The sequence below is a fragment of the Xiphias gladius genome, chromosome 13 (assembly GCF_016859285.1).
Source record: "Xiphias gladius isolate SHS-SW01 ecotype Sanya breed wild chromosome 13, ASM1685928v1, whole genome shotgun sequence".
NCBI lineage: Eukaryota > Metazoa > Chordata > Actinopteri > Istiophoriformes > Xiphiidae > Xiphias > Xiphias gladius.
This window is the reverse complement of record NC_053412.1, coordinates 4,114,958-4,121,190: the sequence shown is the minus strand read 5'-3', so window position 1 is coordinate 4,121,190 and position 6,233 is coordinate 4,114,958.

The window sequence follows — 6,233 nt, the reverse complement described above, 5'->3', positions numbered from 1 at the left end:
GAAATAATCATTATTTGAAGTCCCGGCTTTGCTTTTTGGACTGTCAGTGTACGTGTCCGTGCCTCTCAAGTGCAGAGGAACGTCAGAGTTTCTCGACTGTGTGTGGTGTATCTAGAGTGTATGTAATCTATGTTCCATATGTAGGGCACTAGCCAACAAGCTGCGACCACAAATTACATGCGAGATTCAAGCTTGTTTCACGTTTCCAAATCAAAATCGGGGGACCTGCCTGCCATCTGTACACATTTACCCCAAATGGTCGAGATGGATTGTGCGATTTCGCAGTTTAGTAGTAGGCTGTCACAATGTGCAATATGTATGTTGGGGGGAGAAACAATTCGACATGTGGCAACAGCCAGATCTAAAAATATTTTGGATGGTTTTAAGTGCTTTGAATACTGACTTCTTCCTTTGTTTTTTGGTTTGTTTTTATTTCTTGGAGTGGGTCCAGTGGAAGGGATGTGGGATCCTAAGTGATTAGACTTATTGGACTGGCAAGTAACAGTGATTTGTGCTCTTAAAAAGAAAGAAAGAAAATGGTTTATTTCAGGGAGGAGTTTCCTTTTTTCATCTCTATCTTTCATTTTCCAAATCGCTCTCTCCATCCTTCTTCCGCTCCTCTCTCCACCTCTTCTGAATTATTGAGCCAAAGGTGTTTTGTGGAAATCCAGGGGGGTTACCCTCTGCCACCGCATGGACACAATTATGCAGACAAATGTCTCCACCGAGCTCTGAGACTCCATATATCCTTTATCTAATTACATTAACAGGAGCTGGATAGTGACTAATGGCTCGTTGAGGAGAAAGAAGGAGGGGAGAAGAAACACACAACGAGGAGCTGGAGAGGCCCGGGATGCATGATTGCATTTTTCCATCCTATTTCACTCTCTCGCTCCTCCTCGTGCCCAGATCGCTCCCTGTGCTCCGTTTAGAAATCCCCCCAACAGCCCCAAACCTCCACACACACACACACACACTCACACACTGACCCACTGAGCCTTTTTCCAGCCTGAAAGACTTCTCTGTAGCAAAAATACATCGAGGGATTTCTTTTTCCTTTATTTCTTTTTCACTGTAATGCATTGTGGCATGAATGTTGGCATTATGGGTGATGTTCCGCACTGTCAATCATATTTCTGTGTTGCAGGTCCATACTGAAAGTGCACTCAAGGCCTCTATAAATAAAGCTTTGTCAGGCAGACAAGAGACTCTTTCCTCTTGACACTGCTCGTACTGTGGATTGAATGAAAGCGTTACGTGCACCGAGGCCACGAGCGCATGTGGACTTTTCGTGTTCTGCTTGGAATGCGAACCGCCTTGAAAGTCCAGGTGTGCTTTTTCTTCTTCAGTTGGCCAAGCCAGCGCTGCCAAAATAAAAGTCTTCTCAACCTACCCATGGCCGTAGTAAAAAATTAAAAAAAAAAAAAAGAAAAAAAGGAAGGGAAGGCCAAAGCCCCAGTCTCTGCTCATGTCTTAATCATCCACTTTAGTCATTGTAAAGAAAATCTCTTCTTAAAAAAAACCACAGAGGTGGTTTTGCATGTGCTAGGCCAGTCCCAAGCAGACCATATAGTTTTACATTGATTACTTCCTTCATGGCTTTCCATTCATGTTAATATGATATAAACAAATAAGTCAGATGCACAAACTTGCTTAGGAGAGCTAATCCCGTTCATTTTTGTCAGAGCCACCTAATCGTGGTATTGAAGGCAGGTACTACTCCGAAAACCCTTCCTTGCTGGTGTCTTTAAACGTGCGACAATTGATTATTTGCCCACTCTTGAAACAAGCTCTTGAAGTGCAACACACCTTTTACACTGATATGGCAAACTTGTTAGCAAATAGTTGCTTATTTACACATCCAGCAGACACAGAGCGACATCAGCACTGATTTGGAGTCCTGTTTGTGTCCACCTGATACAGGCCAGTCCCATATTCACTCTGCTTCTAGCTCTGTTATGCTCTCCACCAACCCCCAACGAAAAGATGTGGCTCTTTAGCTGCAAAATGCTCCACTGGGTTCACCAGCTAGTTGCTAACTTTGACCGTGGTCTGTGGTTTGGTGCTGGGCAGGTAGCGCAGAGTTGCTTTTCTGAGCTTTTTTGCTAAAACAGAAAAGAGCTGCCTGCTGTGGTGAGGGCGATAATCTCCATGGAGCCGGGAGGAAGTGCAAAGTCGGGTGATATTTCACCCTGAAAAGTGACGTGGGTAGGTATACGCAATGAGCTATCATTTTTACCTGCTGCCGTTTTATTGGAGTGCCTGCATGTGTGAAATGTATTCACCATGTAGTGCCCTAAAAATTCCAACAATGGAAAAAGAAAAAAAAAAAATCATGTCCATGACATGTACTCTACTTTCTACTGAGGTGCCCAAAGCGCAGTGTGTCACATTTTACTGATGCTGTGCGACGGTACACCTGGCAGCCATGACGCAAAACGAGGACGAGTAGAGCGCTGAGTATCCGCGATAGGGGAATAGTGAACGACTGAACGAGGGCGTGAGTTTGGATACAGGCTTGTTTTCTGTTTGACTCTGTGCAAAAAGAGAGAGATGAGCTCCTCACAGCTGCAACACACTGTGACTAATTATGGATGGTGGCGAGACGGCTGGAGGAGGACCTTGGAAGCTTAAGTATTAAATCTCTGGAAAAACATTTTGCTTTCTCTTTGTGAAGTTTAATGGGCAGCGGCTGTAGTTTGATTGATGGCTGCCTGCGCGTGTAAGGCATCATTTCTTGTCGGTAGAAAACAAAAAAGCACGTTGCTCTTGTACACTGACTGCAAAAACACTATACTATGGCATTAAAATATACTACATACTGTATACAATCACTCATTGTATTATAACAAGGGTAGTTCTTGTTATTGTTTGTAATCAGTGCCACATCGGTAACTAATATAGATTCTACTGTCTTTTAAGTGTCCACCCTCCTTTTTTTCTGTGGTCAGTGAATAAAGCAGGTGTCAGTAGCTTCCTGTTTTTTCCTCAGAGGGTTGCGCCAGGCTTACAGGAGCTCAGCAGTTTGCTGGCGCACATTACTTTATGTTAATATCCCCCAGCTGCAACCTGCACCACCCTCCTGCTTCCCTGCCTTGCTCTCTCTGTCTCTCACACACACACACACACACACACACACGCACAAGCCCCCGGGACAGTCACGGGAGGGCCGTGAAAAGGAAGCCGAGATGATTAATTAACTCTGCCCTCATTTTGATACCGCCTTATTGGCTTTCAACAGCCGTAATTCAGCCTCAGAGCTTTGCATAGATTATCCTCCCAGCACCGCCGCCACAACAACAGCTACCACCCAAAACAGACACAAACACACTTCTGAAATATTGAGGTCATATTGTTATTCATGCTATGTTGAATTCGCAACATTGGTTTCTGGGCAGGTTGCGATGCTCAGCAGAGAGTGTGAGGTGTCAGTTTTGTTGAACGTTGGTTTTCCACTAATGAGAAAGAAGCTCGCTCTTACGGGAAGCTGGATACAAACACTGCGCACAGATGGTGACAGATATATTGACTAAGAATGGCTGTAATTGCAACTGTTGAAGTTGATCTGGATCTAATGATGCACAGGTGAATGATCTGTTTTTTTTTTTCTGTCTTTCACACGTTGCTCAATATTTGTCACTTTCCAACAGCTTACACCTACATTTACGGCCAACTGTCAGATTGTGGTTGTCTCACACACATGCACGTTTACACGATGAACCGATAATGTGACCTGCCGTATAAAATCCGACGCTGTAAAGAACACTGTTGCCTAATTCCTTGGACAGAGCAGTTTTGGTAGTGTCAGTCGGCAAAAGCTCACGTGAAACCTCTTCGTCCCGCTTCAAGATTTTACTCAATACGTTATAAAAAAATACAGAGTCCTTAACTTGTGCAATTCAGAAATTTTATTTTTTCTACACAGGTAAAGCCACTAATCTGAACAAAAATTATGATTTGACAGCATTTTAATGATCAAAACTCAAGTAAGTTGCCTTCAAGTTTGAATTTTCTCATTTTTTTCTCATTCTTTTATTTATTATTATTATTTGTTTTTTTGTTGCTGTTGTTCTTTACGTAGCACAAAACTTTAAGCTACCGTACAATCCCAAAAAACGGTTCAGTGTCTGTATATTACACCCTTGCGTTCTGGATATGTGCCTGCTCATTTGTAGCAAGCGTGCATCCATGTGGACTCAAACACACTATCAATGCTTGTTCATGTGTAGGCAAATATATATGCTTAACCGGCCGGCTTCATGTGCACTCCCATGTGTTCACCGTACATGTGTGCGGTGCTTTCTTTGCACGTGTGCCTGTTTGCATCATCATCGGCGTCTGCGCCTCTGTGGGTGCGTTTGGGCTCTGAACACCAGGTGCTCCAGCTGGTTGCGTCCCCGCAGTGGCCAGGCCCTGACCGGCCGTCCTCTGGCCCCCCTGTGCTTTTCCATTGATGACGGCCTCCGAGTACAGACAGCTCTAGAGCTTTAAAAGGCCTGTCAGTTCACAACAGCGGAGCTAGACAATACAACAGTGCTCCTGTATATTGTTGACACGCTTGGGGGGGAAAAGCCTGGAGCACAGTCGTCTTTCATTTTTTCCCTGTTTTTGTTTTAAACTCTCCTGCTTTTCTATGTGCTGTCCCCACATTGGGAGTCACTGTGTGCATGTTTCATCATCTTCTCTCTCCCACACAAAAGATCACCTGCCTGGCTGCGTGATGTGTCACAGGGTGAGAGCCCCGGGGGAAAGGCTGTGGCCTCATGTGGAAGTCTGTAACTACTGTGTCATGATGGGCTCTCATTATCTCTTTGAGAATGCTCTATTTGGGCAATTTTACCCACTTGATGCGAGTTGTGGCAGATTAACCTATTTTCACGAGCCTTTGAATGCGTGTGTCGCACTTCTCTGTTGGAAATTAAGTGTGTTTTAGAGGGTGGTGTTTATGTGCGGCCTCTGTTCTGAAAACAGGAGCCTCTCTGGTCTACGTTGCTGGTTGTGAGATAATGGTTTTAATTCTGTCTGACGTGTTTCAAAGAAAATGGCCAGCGGTTATTTTCATAGTATGAGCCATTCCCTGAAATGTTTCTCCACAATATCCCACACTGTAACCTGCTCATATGAAAACACAGCAACAGAGCGGGTGCAACAAAGAGGGGGGATATCTGCCTTGCCTCAAACCGCTGCACTGCGCCGCATTATAATAAGGTGTTGTTTGCAGGGAACCTGATTTTGTCTGACGTGGCTAATGCGCCCTGTCAGAAGTGTTTGCGGCTGATGCTAGCCTTGTCTCGTTCTGCGAAAGTCGGCGAGAGGGAAGAGAGAGTTGAGCGCAGTCCAGATCACCACATCCGCCTCGTGGCTACACTTTAACCACAGCCTCGCAGTCAGGAGGCGGTGACCTTCATGCCACTCGCACTATGCGAGGAGTCGGGTGCTGTCAGGGCCGATAGGTAGACTGGGATGATCTCTTCCCTGCCTGGTAATATAGTATAGGCTGCAGAGTTTTTATAGTCACACCGCAGGCTAGAAATCAAACCTGCTTCAGTTTTTGAAGCAATTTGCAATTCCACATGGTCTTCAATTGCGTAATCTCAGGGCTTTAAACACAGCCACCGTTGTCACATTATCTCAAATGCGAAGTATCAATATGAGATGCAAAGCAGAGCCATTACTATGATTAGAAGGAAATTCATGCAGGAGCTGTTTAATGGTGCACCATTATGGGGAGTCAGTGGCCGGAAGATTGGCCATTTCTGTGGATCCAATTATACGCTGCAAAAAGTCCTTTTGGTTTCATCCGTCCAACAGGGAACTATTTTACCTTCGTCCACAGGAGGCTGCATTAGTTTCTAGTGCTGATGCTGATCTCTTGAAGGGAGATGCCGGATTCGAGAGAGAGATGGCGATCAATTTAAACAGAAATGAATGACATGGCCCCAGCTTTTTTAGACTTTAGTTAGTGAATAAAATTCAAAACTCCACACTAGTTTGAAGGGCTTCTACATCTACATTTTTTGCAGCGCTTTCCCAGCCTTTAATATCAATCATTGATTCTTGAGATCAAGTCATTTGGATACTGGGCTCTTTGTCCTTAAAAGACAGGCTATTCCTAAGATCCATGAAAAGAATCAATATCATCTGCATGTAGTAACATTTGTCTGTGTGAGTATCTGGCAAGCAGGAGCCATTCACAGTATTGAGTCTTGGTCACTTTCTAAAGAGATAATATG